The sequence below is a fragment of the Coptis chinensis genome, chromosome 7 (assembly GCF_015680905.1).
Source record: "Coptis chinensis isolate HL-2020 chromosome 7, ASM1568090v1, whole genome shotgun sequence".
Classification (NCBI taxonomy): Eukaryota; Viridiplantae; Streptophyta; class Magnoliopsida; order Ranunculales; family Ranunculaceae; genus Coptis; species Coptis chinensis.
In genome coordinates, this window is record NC_141462.1 from 82114804 (window position 1) to 82135256 (window position 20453).

General features: G+C 38.3%; 1 long non-coding RNA gene across 1 annotated transcript; it reads left to right on the plus strand.

Annotated features, from left to right (window-relative positions):
• Nucleotides 1-1435: 1435 nt before the first annotated feature.
• On the plus strand, nucleotides 1436-3211 carry LOC147489336 (uncharacterized). Its single transcript, XR_015201587.1, has 2 exons — nucleotides 1436-2071; nucleotides 2222-3211. It is a non-coding gene; the product is annotated as an uncharacterized LOC147489336 (long non-coding RNA).
• The last annotated feature ends 17242 nt before the right edge of the window (nucleotides 3212-20453 follow it).

Consider the following 20453-nt stretch of genomic DNA (forward strand, 5'->3'; position numbering starts at 1 on the left):
GATCGCACAATCCACGGTATCGGGTTGCCGTGAGATTGCATATCCCATGACATATTTTTTTTGTGTTTTTTTTTTTTTTTCACTTCAAATTTTGCGTATTGAACACACACGATATGGATACATCATTTTTTTCCTTTAAAGTTTCTTTATACACTCCAAGAACAATATCAAAACTATGACAAAAAAAATATACAGTCGAACTATAATTTTGCTATTTCGCGGTAAATATTTTCATATGCGAAAAAAAAATTTGTGATCAAATTAATGAAGAAGAGTTTTGATAATTAACACAAGCAAATACTCTATTTTAGTAAACAAAATTATCTCGCGACAACTAACTTTTTGTTTTTATAGTGGCTATTAAAAAAAAAAATTAAAAAAAAAAGACCCATGGCAGCCACCTTCTGTGGGATATGAGATATTGCCGCAATCCGATGCCGTAGATTGTCGCGATCCCGCAGCAGGTGCTTGCGGTTAGTGTTTTTTGTGTATTTAATGGAAGAATGCTAGTACCGTTGAATTGGTCAAAGGGTGCTAGTCTTATTTATAGGGTGCCAATACCGCAACCCAATAATAATAGGGGGCGACTACACCACATAGGGGTGATAATTTGGCCCTCCGACCCTCAACCCGGCCCGACCAGGCCTTCAAAAATGCGCGTCAAAACCCTCAAAAGTTGGCCCTCACAGATTTGAGGGGGGGCCGACCGCCCTCATGCTTGTTAGAGAAATTTAGGTCTAGTTTCGGAGCATAGGCCCGCCCAAGATTTGGCCCCAGGGCCCTCCTTGGCCCAGCCTTTTTTTTTTTTTTTTTTCGATAAGATATATATATTTTTTTACATTATATATGTAGGGTACCACAATTATCTCTATTTGAACTAAATATTTTCACTACAAATGATGTTTAATAATAGTAGTTTACCACATATCATATGAGGTATTTTGTAATTTGAGTAAAAGAGGTCAAATATAAAAAGAAAAGTGAACTATGATTATTTTGTGTAAACCCAAAATAGAAGTGATAATTTATGTACTATAATATATATTTATGTATTATACTATAATTATCTAAATTGTATAAAAAAAATCATCAAATTTGTTTTCAATATAGAATAAATTATAACATAATATAATAATATATGACTTTTGTAATTGATTTAATGATATGTATATAAATTAAATACATAAAAGCAAATCCAACCTAACAACATAGTTAAGTATGAAAAATGTAGATGTTTTAAGAATATCATCTCTTCCACCATCTCTATCTATTTTTTTTTTAAAGATATAAGAATTAGTTTTGTATCTTTATATACATATCATTAAATCAATTTAAAAAAAAAAAAATCAAAAAAAAATAGTAAACTAGTGAAGTATAATTAGATTTGGCCCGACCCGCCCCCCTCATTTGGCCCTAAAAAATGAGGGTCGGGGCGGGTTAAGGGCTTGAGTTTTCATGCTTGACCCTACTCGACCCGGCCCTCAATATCAAATAAGGGCGGGCTGACCCGGCCCTCAATCATGAAAACTTTTATAATTTGAGGGGCGGGTTAGCCCGGCCCGACCCTTTTATCACCCCTAACACCACAGGACCAGCACAAAAAAACCATCCCAAATCGGCTGTGATTGGCTGGTGTTGAGAAAGAAAACAAAAGAGAGGAGATTGAAAGAGTTTGACTTCTTATTTTATTTCTACCAACCAATCACAGTGGACTTCGGATTTTTTTTTTTTTTTGTGATGGACCATGCGTTTTAGTTCTATCCATAATAATAACACGTCTTTCGTTTTTCGGACCCCTTTTTTTGGTGAAAGTTTCTTTTCGCATTTTTTTTTTGGTCTTCCCTGCTCTATCTTCTACCGAGATAATTAAAAAAAAAAAAAAAAAATCAAATCAAATCAAATCTTTCGAGCCTTCAAACACAGATTTGGTGTGGTGAAGTTAATCTTGTTTGCCACATCGCTTACCAATGTTACTGGCTTCAGTCTTCTTGTAAGCAGTTTGTAGTTTGTCGCAAGCCCACATGCTCCTACATAGAAACCAAACTGTAGTTGAGCTTCCAACTGAACACTTGTATGTAATAAGACCATAACTAGAGATACCAGTCTCATGGATATCCTATTCGAAGTCATTTCGCTTACGAGTCTTTGTTCTTTAATCTTTTACACCCACTACTGCTATTTATAATCAATAAATCTAACAGAGTTTGGTTTTTTAATGCAGCTCATTGAGTGAACTTATGGGTTTAGTGACATAAAAGAAGAACGTATTATGGGATATGATGTGAATAATGTTAGCTTGATTAATGGAGATTAGATCCAAGCAAGTGCGTGTTTGAGGTAGAAAGGACAGTTGGTTAGATTTGTGGGGTTCAAGTGTTAAACAAAAATAATATTGGTGTTTGAATTATGAAGCCAATATGGTTGACAAGAAGCCAATATTAGTTGTTAGACAGGGAACGGTGGAATAAACAATATGAGAAGTTACAGAAATACATGATCATTCACTACAAAGATACATCAAATGTCCTGTAGCTGATTGCTGCAGCTTCATTTCTATATTGCAGGATTTGACTTGGAGGTAACTTAGCTGTTTACATGATAATTTTGCGCGTTTGTGGCCATCAAATAAAAATATAACGAATAAACATCAGCAGACCAGTGCGTTTCCATATGCAGAAAAAGAGTTCAGTGAGTTTGATTTTTTTCGTGAAAAAGGCATTCTTACAAAAGTTTGTATTTTTTCATGTAACTTGGTTCATTCCACTATTCCAGTACAGTTTCTATGTTCCCCTGTATCCCCAAATGCTCTTCTTATGGCTCCCTAGGAAGTCCCTCAAAGTGAAGGTTCTTTAAAAGGGACAAATTTTGAAGGAGTTCTTAGAGTGCTTCAGCTGAAAACAAACTTTTGTGCTTGTAAATGCCATTCTTCTACTATTGCCACTTGTCAAAGTGAACGAAGTTCCTCCTAGGCATGAGCGGAAGTTCTTTACTGTCTAAAGTGCAAAGTTCATATTTGCATTGAAAATAAAAAAGGGTAGCTTTCTACTTTACAAGAAAAGTGAGAGTTTCGTGATGCCAAGTTCATTTGGCATCCAAATTTGTAGTCTGTGTACTGAGCCCATTCTTTTGTTGGGACGTCTGGCGATTGGACTACTTGATACCTGAATAGTTGTAAATGATTCTTTAATGTTATTATTACTTTGTTTAAGTAGTTGAAAACAAATTTTAGCTGGATAGGCTTAAAAACAAATTTTAGCTGAATAGGCTTAGTGGTTCTTGCTTGGAATTAATCAAATGAAAACTGATTACCGTTGATCTGAGTTGGCGAGGATGCCAAACTGGTGTTGATCTCAGAACGTAATGCTTGAAATCTCGAGGTGATCACTGGCCATATTTATGCACAGGGGCCTTATTAATCCCAGTTGCCAATGGGTGGTACTTTCTCTGATTAATGAAGGTACCGGACTCCATATTGTGTTGGGCAGACCCCAAAAACTAAAACACTTATTACAAATGTGCCATTGGTCCCAAAAGTTGTTTTGTGTTGGGCAGACTCCAAACCAAAGTGAATTTAACTTGTTCAACACTTTTTTCCGCCCTTCTCTTCTAATCATTTGGATTATTGTTCTAATTATTGTTTGTATATGTGAGTCTTACATTATGACCGTGATCAAACATAAAATAATTATGTCCACATAAATATTAAGCGGCTCTGCGTTGGCGTGAATGCTTGGTTTCTAACTTTCTTCATTACAACCCGGTAGGTTCGTCTGGATTAACTAAGGTTTAGTTTAGAGTTCTTCTTCTCTATGCACCGGGGAGAGTGGTACATCATGTCATGTCTTGATCTAATGTCCGAATTCTGAAGCGTGTGAAAGTCAAATCGGGCTCAAGCTCGGCGAAGTTAGTGACCTTGATGAGCGAGAGGGCAAGGCCAAGCACTTGATCAAAGAATTCCACTTACCCACTTGCCGTGTTTTTTTTTTCGATAATAACTTAATTAGTTTCTCTAGAGACACTCGTGGATTGCAAACTCTCTTTTAATACTAATTAATAAAAACAATAACAAAATGTAAAGGTCCTTATTAGGGCTTTGTGTTCAACATATAGCGACTTAAAAGCGGTTTACGCCAAGTTCTCTACAACAAAATTATAATTAACCGGACTAATACGGTATCTTTAGCACATAGATTTAAGTAAGCAATCATCGACCCGATGCAGTGCGGATGATAACACGGTATCGGGTATCACTCCTTGACATCCTCCATCAACTTCTTTTTTTCGGCTTTGTACACTTTTTCATCCCGCTGCGGCTTTCGGATGATTAAGCCTTCTACGGTTTTTAGCGGCATCATTATTGGCGGCCGGAGGTATCCCCGGCAAGTGGTGCATCCTCTACGGGGAATGGTTTTCTTAATTGTTCCTACTTTCGTATACTTGGTCATGAACTTGTATTCCCAGTCCTGTAAAGCATCAATTTCAAATGGACCAAGACCTGCGATGTCTCCAGTAAGATCCTTCTCTTCAAACGACATCTTGGCAATAAAAAGATCGAGCTTACCAATAGTAATTGAAAGATAGCTAATTGGTGGGTATGATCAGCTAATTGGTGGGTTTGATCAGTAATTGAAACTCACTAATGGTGGGTTTGATCGAGATCGAGCTTGATCGAGATCGTGGGTTTGATTTTGGTGAGAGAAATTTGATTTTGGTGAGAGAAATCGCGAAGAGGGTTTGAAGGATAAAGGTGGTAGCCGGTTTCGGTTTCTTGGATATTTAGTTGGGGGGTGTAGGAGTCCAAACTGTGCCCAACACAATGGGCAGACTCCGGCCCAACTCGGGATTTGCCCAACACAAATTGGAGTCTGGTAGTAACAGGACCCTTAATGAAATATAGTTGTGGCCTAAAAAAACAAAGAAAACCGGCAATGGTGCCTTAGGGCAACACGTTTTATTTTTTCTGATTAATAACGAAAAACAACAAGCATACATACTAAGTGCAGCACTTAAGTTGCTCATTTGGCCATCGGTTAGGAACCCACAATTCAAAGCGTATCTCCCTGCGGTACCCTTTCGGAACATCCACCTTCCCCATCTTTACAATTGCTTACGCAAACTTCGCCATTCGAGGAAAAATGGGACACCAAGATCTTGCTTTACCTGCTGAGCAATATGTGGGTTGGAAATGAGCGTTTCTTATTACATAACATTTTGTAGCAAGATGCAGACCTCGTAATCTCTGACACGGAATATTGGTGAGATAAAAGAAGAGGTTATTGAAGAAAAAAAAAAAAACGCAGTCTTTTTAAAACCGTGGTCTTTTTCTTCTACAAGTGAATCACTTAGAGTGTGTTTGGCAACTGAGACTGGAAACTAATTAGGAATAGAATGGAGTAGGAAACCATTGGAATGGAATCTATTAGAATAGAATTTGATTCCAACTTATAAAATGTGTATTTGGCAAACGTTCAGAAATCATTGGAATTCAATTCCTACTTCAATTAATGTGTTTGGTTGCCGTATAGAATCCTCTAACAGACTCCAATTTTTAGTTTATTTCCCCATTTTCGGATTAGAAATAAAAACCGATTCCCATAGTCTAGGATTCCTTTGGATTAACGAGGGGTGCATCAAAGACTTAATAAAAGGAATTGGAGTCCGTTTAGAATCCATTTATTTGGATTGCGTTTGTTTCTCCAAATAGGCCAAAAGTCTATTGGATGGTCCAGGCCAAAAGTGAGGATTAGGTTAATTCCACTCCTCAAGTCCGATTCCTGGTAAACAAACGCACCCTTAGAGTATAGGGTTTAATTAGTATGATCCTACGAGTTATATTCAATAAATGACTTGTTTTAGTCAATAAATATCTTGGATACCGCCTAATAAAAAGAAAGATAATTTAGGAAACTAAATGTGTTTAAAATCCGTTTATTTATTCATTTTAAAGTTGGGGTAGGAGAGTGTTTTTATGGGTGTGTCCAAAATCACCCTTTTTTTTTACCTTAATTAATCAACTTAATTAAAACTTTATTGCCGAAAATATAGCTGACATTCCTAAAAAAATAGATGGGACTCAAACGAAAAAGACCGGATTTCATTAAGTATTTGTTTCATTCTTAAACTTGTTTCCTTTATTGACTAGTATTAAGTGTTTAATTGCATGTTATGTTATATTGAATCTCGAGGCAAAATATAAAATCTCAGTCACCAAATGTTTATTAGATTAATCCAGATTTAATCCAGATGTTTATTAGATTAGATTAAATCTATTTTTTTTTACCTTAATCAACTTAATTAGAACTTTATTGCCGAAAATATAGTTGACATTCCTAAAAAAATTAAAATAGAATGACTCTAACAAAAATGATCGGATTTCATAAAGTCTTTGTTTCCTTCTTAAACTTGTTTCCTTTAGTGTTTAATTCTATATTATGTTACTAGCATCATGCACGTGCGTTCACGTCTTAACCATATGCCACTGAACCAGAAAATAAATTTCCTAATAAAAAACAAAGAGGAGGTCATCCTTTCTAATCAAATGAGACCCCATAAACAATTCTGGAACAAAAATTAGATATATGACATACCAAGTGAAGACAGAAAGTCAACAAAGGACACACGTGAACAATAGGCAAACCAATATCAGAAATTCAATTTTTACACAGAAGAAATAATAGTTTTTCGCAACAACAAGAAGACATTACCCATTCGAACTTCAAAAATTAAGAGGGAACAAAAATAAATTACACTTGAAGCTCTAAACTGCAAATTCCACGCTTGGGACCTTCCAAACAAATCCCTCCTTTAATATGTAGTTCAAACCAACAAAACTTCTCCTCCGCTTGGTTGAAATAAAATCTTGCTCTATCAATCTGAACTTTCATGAGCTCTCTTTACCCATCCAAAACCTTCCTCGAAAAAATATCTTCGTCACACAACCCAAATTGTGTAAGATCATCTTGTCGAAAATATAATCTCTCTATTAAAATACTGTTAAGAGAAGTAAAACAACGTTAATGGGTAGAATGGTAGGATTAATATAAGTATTGCTACAATCAAGTTGTAAGGATAGTGACGGATTGAGTGAATCTCATAGGAACAACAATCTTATTGAGAATGCAGGGATATGGATAATATGAGATTAGTGACATTTTAGTAAGTTTTGGGATTTTTTATGAGCTTTTTCCATGCCATGTCAAGCATGAGTCTGGTCATAACACTTTCCAATGTTTTATGTGTCTTGCTTTTTACAATGCTTTCACGTGTGTCATTCCAACAAAGACATTGATGCTTATGAGATAGCATGCCAATATGTTTGAACTACACATGTAATAAATTAAGAGAACATCATTACACGGTTTAATTATCTGATCACCATATGTCAGAATCTGCTTCCTTGCCCTCCATTTGTTTGCCTGAAATCCAACAAAGACTTTATAACCTTTGTTTGCCTGAAATCCAACAAAGCTTTTATAACATTGATACCTGGTACAATACTAAACCATTTTCCTTTTTCATCATAGTTTGTACAACATCAATTTCTAGAACTTGAAGTGAATAACTTTACATGTATGACTATATGGCACACAAATGCTTAGGGCATTGCGACCCTTATGTTTAGTAATGACTCTGGTGCAGCTCTACATGTCCACAAAGAACGCTTCCTAATACCCAGAGCCAAATTTTTCGTTATGCAGACAATAACTATAAACACAATGTGTTATAAACCAATGTGTTATATGTTACAAAGACTCAACAAGTTTATGAGGAAATGAGAGGGAAGAAATTTACAGGAATCTTCCACTATAATATAATGATTCTTATGTGCATAAGTTGTGCCTTCATATTTAAACACGGTTGTTTATTGTAAGTAGGACAGTTTACAAAATCAGGGGGTGTGTCAAAGAAACACTCCACCTCAACACGGTTGGTAGGTAGCTATTTCTCGTCATCCCCGAATATCTAACCAACTTTTGAAAAGGAAAAAAGGAAAAATAACACACCCTAAATAAAAATAAATGCTAGAAGAACTACTAAATCTGCTAGAACTCTCAAAAAACAAACCAACACCTGACAAAAACAATTTCTTTGTGTGAAACACAAACAATATACCATTCGAAGAATAAACATGAAATACAAAAATGAATGAAAGATTGACTATATACTTTCTTATGCTACCGTTACACAAATAAGCATCCATAAGCTGAGCACACAAACGACAATCTCCATCCAACGTAGATCTCAAAAAATTTCCTTGAAGACTCTTAGCGTTTCTAACTGACCCATGTTCCAAAACAAACCTTCATTAATTCCACTGTCAAATAACTTATTAATCTATAATCACAACAAATTGCAGAACTACTAAATTGAACACATTACGAAATCTAACTAATAGATCAAAATACAATTTATTATTATAATGAATTCAAAATTTTCAAAAAGAAAAAAAAAATAGTTTAAGACTTTAACTAACTATTTCTAGAGGAGTAGGATAGGGCACAGGTGCAACATAATGCGGTGAATAAACTTCGAGTGCTAGCACCAACACACCTATCCCCGAATACATCATTACAGATTAGCCAATAGCCCAATATTTAGGCAAGGAGCAACTCTGGTGCCTACATACCATATATTTTTCCAGTTAATCACATGTCCACTAAATCATTCATAGAGTACAGAAGCATAACCAAGGTAAATCAAACTTTATATGTCAAAGGGTGATTTGTTGGTCCATGTTTACACTTAATGTTATATATATATAAAGAGAGTACATAAGCATAACCAAGCTAAGTAAATCAAACTTTATATGTCAAAGGGTGACTTGTTGATCCATGTTTACACTTAACGCTATATATATATATATATATATAAAGGAAAACCATTCACATATTACACAGGGCCAAAATCTAACTACACCAACTCATATATATAAAGGAAACCATTCATATATTGTTCCAGTTTCAGTTTTGAACTGAAAACTGTTAAAGACTCCATTACTTGCTCAAATAGATTAATCATTTACCGATGTTGAATACACATTTAAGCCACTGTAGATGTTGGTTACTTTGGGACTACGACCTAATGATTTGTTGAATAGGGAATGACTGTACTCTTCTTGGGATAAGAGTTGCCTACATATCAAGTTTCTCGGGGTCAACTTGCATCAAGCCTTACGTAGTTCATCTCTCTCTATTTATAGATGTGTGCTTGGACCGTTATTAGTTGTATATCCACCTTGTGTGCTACCTTTATGATTCGACATTACTCTGCTGTTACAAAGTTAATGTCTCCTTGATTGTGGCGTTGATTGAGCTCCAAGATTGTGCTAGTTGGTATCTTTCCATAAATGGTTGTAACTGATGCTGGTGACGTCTTGGATGTTGGGTCGTTGGTACAATCTGATGTTGTGGGACGAGCTGAAGTAGGACGTCCTGTTATGTGGACATGTGTTCTGTAGTGTAGAACGGAGGGTACTTACATAACCCCCTTTATTTTTTTATTCGTTCGTTGGACAGCTATTGTGTGGAAGAAGAACGGTTAAAAAGTAAAGTTTTGAAAGCACGTGTCTGACAGCTATTTTTGTTTTGAAAGAACGGTTAAAAAGTAAAGTTTTGAAAGCACGTGTCGGTTTTGAAAGCACGTGTCTGACATCTATTGTGTGGAAGAAGAACGGAGGATACTACACATGCCAAAACCGAAAACCCACATCATAAAAGAATCTTAACAACAAAATAATCTCCAAAATTCTCTTTATTACTTTATGCAAGTCTATCTTCCATAAAAAATCATCAATATAACATTCTAAGAATAATAGGTCCTCAACATCGTATTCTCATGTCATATGAAAAGAAAACTACGTTATTACATCCTTCCAATAAGAATCAGACCTAAAAGAAAACTAACGGACTGTTCCAGATCAACTCCAAATCAAACGCCGTGGTTCCACTGCCTTCCACCTATGTTCCCAAGAACACACCCACGTTGCCAAAACAAAGCAAACATGGGTCAGCAAAATGGAATTTGCTGGTATGAGTAGACTAACCACATATAAATATTATCATACTTTAATTATCCAAACAATCACGTTGTATTTTCCCATAACTTAATCATTCTCAGCTTGGAAGACAGGTAGTTCCGTCATTTCAACCGGCATATTTTCTCCCCAAGCAAAACTTCCATTATATTAACTCATTCTAATAACTCGTTTTAATATCTAAATCATTGAATTAAAACTTACCAATATCCATCGTAGATAAGGGTAGGACCGTCCCCCGCACAAAATGTTATTAAGTCCTACTTTCCTGCAAAAGAAAGTTAGAATTTCTATATAACATATGTAGATATTATATTAGGTATTCAAAAGTAAACCCAAACACTCGCATAATCAAAGAATACAACTAACCCGCAAGGCTTAATACCTTAGTTCCTCTCTGGCAGGTCCAAACAACGGTCATTTATGGCACATTCAATGAAACCGGGTCATTCATGGCACATTCAATGAATACCCATAGATAACGCTTAACGGGCCATTTATGGCACATTCAATAAATGCCCACCTAACATATGACATCGGTCATAAAACTCAATTCCAAAACTTGAGGCGTGGAGAGTTCTAAAAGAGGTGGTAAATTTGTTTACGCATTATTGAATCTTATTGCATATATTATTTCAGAGAACGTAGGAGTATCTTATTTCATGTATTTTTTGTTTACGCATTATTAATTAGATTGATGTTTAAGTGTCATAACGTTGCATATCATAAAATACTGCAACATCACATAGTAGTTAATACACATACACACGTATATATAAAAGTCTTAGCCTAAAGCCAAGCATGCTAATAGCCCTAGACCTATTTTAATAACCCAAATCATAATCCGAGTTAAAAGTCAAACTGGGTCAACTGGTCAAAGTCAACCCTAGTCAACAGTCAAAGTCAACTCTGGTCAAAGTCAACATCAACTCTGGTCAAAGTCAATCTAACCAAAAACCCAAAGACTAAGGCCCAAAACCCTTGGCCTTTCCCAAGCCCAATCTAAACTTAAACCCATGAGTGAATATCCAAAAATCACTCAAGTCCACTTGCCTGAGTCGGCCCAAGCCCAATCTAAACTTACTGTTCACAAACTATAACCTGACCCACTTGGAATTATAAAACCAGCCCACACAATCAAAAACCGGCCCAAAGAACTAAAGAAATGAGCTGGCCCAAACAAACAATCTAAGGCCCAAAACAAAAATTTGATTTCAGCCTAACACAAGCCCAACCGACCAACAGGTCGTCTCCTTCAGCTGGTGAGCAGCTCTCCTCCATCGCCTACCACCACCAGCCACCACTCATCACCTTCTCATTCCAAATCCAGCGGTTTCACCCCTCATAAAAACCCAAACAACTTTAACTCACCAAGAAACTCCAATTACAAGTTTCGAAAAACACTTCCCCAACTATAGATCTGGATTCTCGACGCCATTGATGCGTCTTCAAGCTCCCAACAGCCGGGCACTCTACCGCACCCAAATCAATCCTCAATAACCCATAACCAACCAACAATCAACACATTTAAAACAACAAGAGTTTAAACCAACCCAAACAAGACCGGCGACTCCATTAACAGTTTCTTCAAAGCTTTGACAGCCGCCTCTCACGACACCAACAATCACCCTCAATTCAAACCAACACTATACTATACCAACAAATTCGATTCCAACATCATCCAACAAATACACAAATTAACAGTTCAAAAAAAAAAAAAAAAAAATCTACACAACCACAATATCACAGTATCAAAAGTATTAAGGAGGTGACGGTGTTTGGGGCTCGCGCCTCCATGAACAACCACTAAAAAGTTTCAACAGCAGTCCAAAAATTTCGCACAGAATAGAATGAATAGGAAGAATAAACATCAAATTTATATATTTTGATAATAAATCCGTAGATTTGAAATTGATGAAAAAAACATCGTTATAGTAGTCCGTGAGAGATAAAATCTACTCACCTGTAGCGCGCTCCGATTATCAGCCAGCTACAAGAAAAACCTTCTTTTTATTCTTTCAGTAAAAATCCCGTTTTTCTGTATAAAACTTTCGCTGTGTTTTTCTCCAAAAACTCTACGTGAGAAAACTCCCGAAAAACAATGACAACACTTATCTATTACTTACGGGACTTTTATCCTTAACTGATAGTTATCATCTATCTATTTTATCTATTTTCATTATTATTATTATTTATTTTCATTATTATTATTTTTTATACTAGGAAAACAAAAGAAAAAGCCGGGGTGTTATAGTATACGTGTTTTTGTCACTATTTTTGGTAGAACAGTGGTATAAAACTTCTCACCTACCGTGGTAAATGAGTAATTCTGTAGTAGTAACCCTTTGTAAGGTCGTAAGTTAACTTGGGGTCCCTTTGGGGGTCCCCTAGGTTGAATTTGTTTGATAATTGGCCTTTGAGTGACAATTTCAGTTGAGTCAGACTTAACCCTGGTGTTAGTGTTAAGTTGATTTAGGACCCTTTTAGGGGACCTTGGTTTGAATTGATTGAAAATTTGACCACTACGTGGCTGTTGTTGTTGAGTCGTTATTGACTCGATCCGCCTTTGAGATATGACTTGACATTGTGATGTCTTAGGTCGGGTTGCGTAGCGTAAGATGCATGGTACTTATGTAATGCAAAAAATGATATCTGCACTCAAAGTATTGATGAAATTTTATTCATATTGACTTATGTATTTGGAGAAAAATTTATTGATAAAAACGCTTGAGGGGAGCTGTATTCCAAGCTCGGGGAAGCATATTACCGAGCTGAGTTTTGATCCAGTATGCGCCATTTCCAACGACTCTATCGACAATGTAGGTGCCTTCCCATGTTAGGTTGAGCTTGGCTGGAGCTAGTGTCTATTTGAAGACTAGGTCCCCAGCTTGAAAAGATCTTGGGACGACCTTCTTGTTGTAAGATCGTTGGATTATTTGATGGTACTGAGCTAGGGATATTGCGGCTGCTTCTCTACGTTCTTCTAGGAGATCAACTTCTTTTGCCAAGATGTTGTCGTTGTCTCCTGATTTGACAATGTCAGAACGTGTGGTTGTGATTGTGAGCTCTGATGGTATCACTGCTTTCGTTCTGAAGCAAAGTGTGAAAGGAGACTCATTTGTACTGGATCTGGCTATTGTTCTGTGTGCCCATAGAATGTTCTCGAGCTGCTCTGGCCATTGGTTTTTCTTTCTCTCCAACTTCTTTTGAGAGGTTTTCTTTGATGGCCTTGTTTGTGACCTCTGCTTGACCATTGCTTTGTGCATATCTAGGTGTAGAAAATGCTTGAGTGATGCACCATTTTTATAGAAAAGCCTTGACTTGTGTGCCAGCAAATTGGGTTCCGTTGTCTATGACAAAGGTGTGGGGTAGACCAAATCTAGTGATGATATTGGTCCAAATGAAGTTTATTACGTTGACTTCCTTGACTTGGACTAGTGGATTGCTTCAACCCACTTGGTGAAGTAATCTATGGCTGCTAGGACGTATTTGAGCCATGTTTTCTTTTGTGGGATGAACGGTCCCATGATATCTAGCCCCCACATGTGGAAAGGCCATGGGCTGGCTATGTTGATCAACTCTCTTGCTGGACTTAGGTGATTGTGGCCAAATGTTTGACATTGGAGACAATTAAGAACGTACCTTTTTGCCTCGATATGCATGCCTGACCAATAATACCCTTGGGCTATTGCTTTATGTGCCAGGGATCTTGCTCCTGCGTGGTTGCCACATTCACCTTTGTGGATTTCGTCGAAAATAAGTTGTCCCTCCCTTGGAGTTATGCACCTTAGGTGGGGTCCTCCTACTGATTTGCGGGACAGTCTTTCATTGATCATTGTGTATCTTGGGGCTCTGAATTGTATTGCACGAGCATTCTTTGCTTCTGATGGGATCTCACCATGTAAGATGAACTTGAGGAATGGGCCCATCAAAGATTTACTGATCTATTCTTCGGATGAGGGATGGAAATCTATAAGGCTGTTGACACTTTCTTTCTGGTATGCAGGTCGCTCTAGAATGTCAATGTAGACTGTGGTCGGACATGCTTCTTGTGTTTTGGAGGCTAGGAGAGCCAAGTTTTCTACATGTCTGTTGTCCTCTCGAGGAATATGTTATATGGAGAATGTTTTGAACGAGCTGATGATGTCATAAATGACTTGAGCGTATTTTGCCAGGTTTGCTCCGTTCGTGACATATTCTTTGGTGATCTGCTTGACGATTAGTTGGGAGTCGCTGTAAGCTTTGAGCTTTGGGACTTGTAGTTGTTGTGCCATGCGGAGACTTGTGATCAATGTTTCGTATTCCGCTTCGTTATTGGACGTTGCGAAATCAATCTTGATTGATTTATGTAGCTGGGATCCTTCTAGTGAAGTTAACACAGCCCCTAGTCCACTACCGCTATTATTGTATGCTCCATCTACGTGGAGGTGCCATGTGTCTGGGGTGGCTAGTTGATGGAGTGAAGTGATGGGCTCAGGTTCCTAGTTGATATCTTCGACGGGGAAATCTGCCAAGAAATAAGCAACGACCTGACCTTTGCAAGACGTTCTGGAAACGAACTCGATGTGATGTTCTCCGAGTTCTTCAGTCCATTTGGTCATACGGGCTGTTTTGTTATTTGAACTCAATGCCTGTTTGATGGGTACGTCAGTGATGACCTTCATGCTGTGTGATTGGAAGTAAGGTCAGAACTTCCGAGCTGAGTAGAGTAAAGAAATCATCATTTTCTCCATCAGAGAGTAATGTGTTTATGAATCTGCCAACGTCTTGCTGGTGAAGTAAACTGGCTTTCCAACTCCATCGTGTTCGCGAAAAAGAACTGAGCTGATTGTGAAGTCGGTGGTTCCAAGGTAAATCCCCAGTGTTTCTCCTTCTTTTGGTTTGGACAGGACGGGTGGAGTTGATAAATAAGCTTTCAGGTCGTTGAAGACTTTTTGGCACTCGTCTGTCCATGTGAATGTTGCGCCCTTTTTGAGTATTTGTAGGAATGGTCTGCACTTGTCAGATGCTCTTGAGATGAACCTGTTGAGGGCTGAAACCATGCTAGATAACTTGTGGATTTGTTGCTTTGTAGTTGGTTCTGACATTTCAAGGAGAGCTTTAATATGTTCTGGGTTTGCTTCAATGCATCTTTGTGAAACGAGGTAACTTAAGAATTTCCCTGAGGCTACTCTGAATACGCACTTAGCTGGGTTGAGCTTCATCTTGTTTTGGCGAAGTCGTTCGAAGGCTTCTTGTAGGTGGGAGATGTGGTTGCCCGCCTTTTCGCTTTTGACCACCATGTCGTCTATGTAGACCTCCATTATGTCTCCTAACAAGTCTTTGAACATTTTGGTGACCAGTCTTTGGTAGGTCACACCTGCGTTCTTCAAGTCGAAAGATAAGACGTTGTAGCAGAACGTGCCTTGCTCGGTTATAAAGGACGTCTTTTCCTGGTCTTCTTCTGCAAGTGGTATTTGGTTATATCCACTGTATATGTCCATAAATGATAAGAGCTCATGGCCGTAAGTTTGATCTACAAGTATGTCGATCCTTGGTAGGGGGAAGCTGTCCTTTGGGCAGTGTTTATTGACGTTGGTGAAGTCTATGCAAAGTCGTACCTGACCATTCTTCTTTAGAACAGCTAAAATGTTGGCAAGCCAGGTTGGGTACTAGACTTCACTGATGAATTCAACATTTTTTAGCTTCACTATCTCTTCGTTGATAGCTTTTTGAAATTGGAGCTCTAGTTTCCTAGGTCGTTGTTTGATAAGCTTGACCATTGGATCAACATTTAGCTTGTGGCAAGTGACCTGAGGGTCGATTCCTGGTATATCGATGTACAACCAAGCAAAAATATCTTTATTGAAAGATAGAAATTTGACAAGTTGCTCCTTGAGCTTGGGGTCTAAGTCAGCCCCTACATAAACAAATTTTGGGTCATCAATTGTGCCCAAATTGATTTTTTCTCCTGGTTCTATTTGAGCTTGCTTCCCTTTGAGCTTGTCTGTTGCAGTTGCTGGAGGGCTGGACGTTTGAGGATCTTGATTCTTTGGGACGTCTTTGTCTCTGACGACCTGAGGCTTGGTTGAGGTCGTTGTGCTGACCTGATTGCATCTGTGAGCTTCGAGTTGGTTGCTTCTAAGCTCCATGATACCCCGTAGTCCGGAAAATCACAGGACTTGGTGTAGGGTTGATGGAATTGCTTGAATCTTGTGGATCTATCTACATCCTAGGATGGCAGTGTAGGACAACTTGACATCGATTACACTGAAGCGTGTTGAAGTTTTGACCATGTCCTCCTTTTTGCCAATAGAGACTGGTCGGATAACGTCTCCGATAGCATCTGTACGATCTTCGTTGAATCCATAGAGCGGTGCATTTGACTCTATCATCACCAAGTTTGGCAGGTGCATGTCTTTGTAAGTTTGATAGAAAAGCATGTCGCATGAGCTGCCTGGATCGATGAGGACTCTTTTGACTGTCCAACCATTGATTTTGACATGCACTACCAAGGCATCATTGTGGTGTAGGCACACCTTGTCTAGATCCTCTTCTGTGAATAAAATTGTTGTTGTCGTCTTTGGGTCGGTGGCGTTTATCATCTCAGCTTTGTGTGAGAGGTGGTAGATTTCTTGGATTGCTCCTACTCTTCTGCGTTTCTCCCGTCCTGAGGTTTCGTCTTTTAAGGTGTCTATAATCACGTGGATTACTTTGTCCTCATCATTGCCGGAGGAATGTTGTCTCCTGTTGTGCCTCGACTGACCTGCTCCTGCTCCTGTTGTTGGCAGGTCGTTCACTACTACGGCTTCTGCTTCTGTAGCGCTTGGCATCAAGCTTGTGCCTCAGGTCGCTCTCTGGTAGAACTCTTTCAATTTGCCCTTCTCGACTAGGTCTTGGAGGTAGTGCTTGAGGCTCCAACATTCATTAGTGTCATGGTGGTGGAGCTTGTGAAAATAACAGTATGGACGTTCTGGGATTGCGATCACCTTATTGATGTTGGGCTTAAAATATGGTGCTGTATATATCTTCTTCAGGGTTTGGGATGGCGTCCTGGAGAAATTGGAGAATTCCCTTTTTGTGTAAGAAAGCTTGCTAGAGCTGGATCTCTTCTTCTTGTTGTTGTTGTTGTTGCTTTCTTTGGGTCCTTGCTCGTTGCTTACTGCGAGGACCTCTTTTACTTTGCGCTGAGCTAGCCACTCTTCGTACTTAATGTACTTGTCGACTCTGTGGTACATGTCGTCTATGGTATCTGGCTTGTTGTGCAGGAGGGACCCTGCTAGGTCGGAGTCGTCTAATAGGGCGTTTGTGAACACTGAAGTTGCAAAGTTGTCGGTGAGTCCTTCTTCCAGCGAGAGGTGGTCCTTCTTGAAACGTCCTAAGAACACACGTATTGTCTCGCCATGTGCCTGTTTGAGCTGGAACAGCGAGTCTAGGTTGGCTTGCTTCTTCCTATTGTGGACGAATTCTGCTGTGAACGTTTCGGCCAGCTTGTCAAAGTTGTTGATGGAGTCAGGAAGGAGTTTGTAGAACCAGTCTATTGCTCCGTCATTCAAGCTGGCTGGAAAGAGCTTGCATTTTAGGTAGTCATACTCCGATGCGCTGTAGAGTGTAAGAATTTGGCTGAAACGAGCTACGTGCTGGCCTAGGCATGAGTTATCGTCGTATAATGGGAACTTTGGTTGAATGAATTCCGCTGGAGGCTGCTTTTCCCTGATTTCCGTTGTGAATGGTGATGCTTTGTACATCTGAAGGATCTTCTGAGTGAGCTGGAGTGCGTTGGCTTTGTCATTAGATTTTTCCAATCTTTGCTCAAAGTCATCAAGTCTTTTGTTTGTGGTGGTGGTGAGGGCTGTGACGGCGTTGTTCTCCATTGCGTCTGGAGTGTCGTTGTTGTTGTTTGAGGTGGCTTACTCTCGCATTGTCTGGTTTTCTTGTTGTAAGGTTACGAAGGCTTCGTGGAGCGTCTTCATTTGATCTACCAACGCTTGTAGGTTGGGATCCATTGTGGTTTTTCTGACCAGTTTCGTGGGCTTGAGAAAGGAGTGGTTGTTCTTTTCTTAAGAAAACGAACCGACAGACGGTGCCAATGTAGATGTTGGTTACTTTGGGACTACGACCTGATGATTTGTTGAATAGGGAATGATTGTACTCTTCTTGGGATAAGAGTTGCCTACGTATCAAGTTTCTCGGGGTCAACTTGAATCAAGTCTTATGTAGTTCATCTCTCTCTATTTATAGATGTGTGCTTGGACCGTTATCAGTTATAGATCCACCTAATGTGCTACCTTTATGATTCGCCATTATTCTGCTGTTAAAAAGTTAATGTCTCCTTGATTGTGGCGTTGATTGAGCTCAAAGATTGCGCTAGTTGGTATCCTTCCATAAATGGTTGTAACTGATGCTGGTGACGTCTTGGATGTTGGGTCGTTGGTACGATTTGATGTTGTGGGACGAGCTGAAGTAGGACGTCTTGTTATGTGGACACGTGTTTTGTAGTGTAGAACGGAGGCTACTTACAGCCACTAATGGGTATACTCCTATATAATAATCTTGTTAAAGTTTCCAATCCCAAGTACCAAATATCAGTAAAAGATACCAATTGTAAAACAGAAATAAACATGATACCAAGTACAAAACAGAAAGTGTCAGAAACAATACCTGACTGGACATCCCCATAGACTTCCACTATTTTCTTCAATTAAACGAACATTTCCTTTAAGATCTAAACTCTCATTTCTGCATAAGCAAGGAAGTAAACGGCAATTGCTGTTACATAAACCCATTAACATCCATTCTTCCGTTTACCCCATTTTCCAAATCAACAGAGAAGTTTCGGAGCTACTTACAGCAGAAAAAACAGACCTTCTATCTCCAATGTTTTTCTTGAATCGCTACACCCATGAATCTTTGTTTAGTTTAATAATTCTTGCTCACTATGTATACATCAATTGCGTCAGACCACCGAAGGGTACTGAAAATTATAAATCAATTAATCACACCACATCAAATAAAAACATACAAGCGGACAAAGAAGGAGACTGAGAGAGAGAAAGAGTTTATTTCAAAAATCAAATTCAATAAGGTTCCACAATCAAAATCACCAAATAGCCGTTATACACAACCCCATTAACAAACACTACTACAAAAATGGCCATAGATACCTTTTATTTAATTGCATTTGTAAAAAAATGCTATGCTAAAATAGGCATTGCACTTGGTAAACCTAGCGCTATCCTAACTAGGTGCGTTTTCCATGTTTGGTGTCCCAAAATTCTTCTAAACGCTATCTCAATTTTAACACGGGTAAACCGGGCACTTAAACTTCACACACGGATGATTCAACGAAGGATATAACCCATTAACCTGGTGAAAAAAGAAATTGAAATCCCTAGAAACAAAATCAGAGAAAGGAACTCCGATTGTTCAAGAGATTTGAAGTTTAAACACCACCGAATCGAGTTTGATGCTACAAGATTGACAATACTAAGCTTGCAAAAGATTTCCAGGTAGTTTTAAAAGAGTTTTAGAAGGCTCAACGTCTTGCAGCTGAGCATATTCTGTGTCCCATGTACTTCCCTCTTCCAGGTATTCCACCAAGTTTGTGTATGTTCTCATCAATCTTGATTATAGAGACTGTGTCACTCAATAAGTTTGTCTAGTTCTAGCATTTTATTTCTTTGAGTGGTCACTCTCTGTTGCATCTTTATGCATTTTACCTCATTATATTCCACTCTTCCAATTTGATTTCAGTTTTAAATTTACAATTGCTATTCTGACACTCTCCATCTGTATATTGTTGAAATTCATAATATATGTTATTTGGTCTGACAAGGGCTTTAACCCATCACGTTTCAAATAAATATGATACCATAATAAAGAACTGGTACAACCTGATGATATTGTGGAGGGAAATTTCGAAGTGTCAACTGAATTTCTTGAGTTTGAAACAACACGAGCATAGCCTGTCCGATTAATTAGAAAGTTTTTCTTGCAGATGCATCAATTTGATTGCATCACCTAAATTGTATATTAACATCTTGGTGTTCTTTTGGAGTTCAAATAGGAATGATCACTCCGTTGAAGAGGTTAAATTTTTATCATGTATTGTAACATGTTAAGCATTGTAAAAACGAACACCTTATTATTATAGTTTCAAACAGATTGTAATAATGACATTCTCCTTTCTCTGCTTTCCACCTAATCAATATTTTATTAACTGCAATTGTTCACTGGTGTAGGTTTAGTTGCTTCTATATGGATGTCATCACGGATCTTTGTTGATGAAACAGAGTCCCCCTCAAGAGCTCCCTTCCCTCTTCAAGCATGTATCATCCAAAGCTATTGATGGATTTGATACGGTGAATCTGTGTCCTATAGATTTTGATCCCTCACTTGGTTTGGCAGGCAGCAAAGTAAGCATTGGTTTTAAGTTTTAACA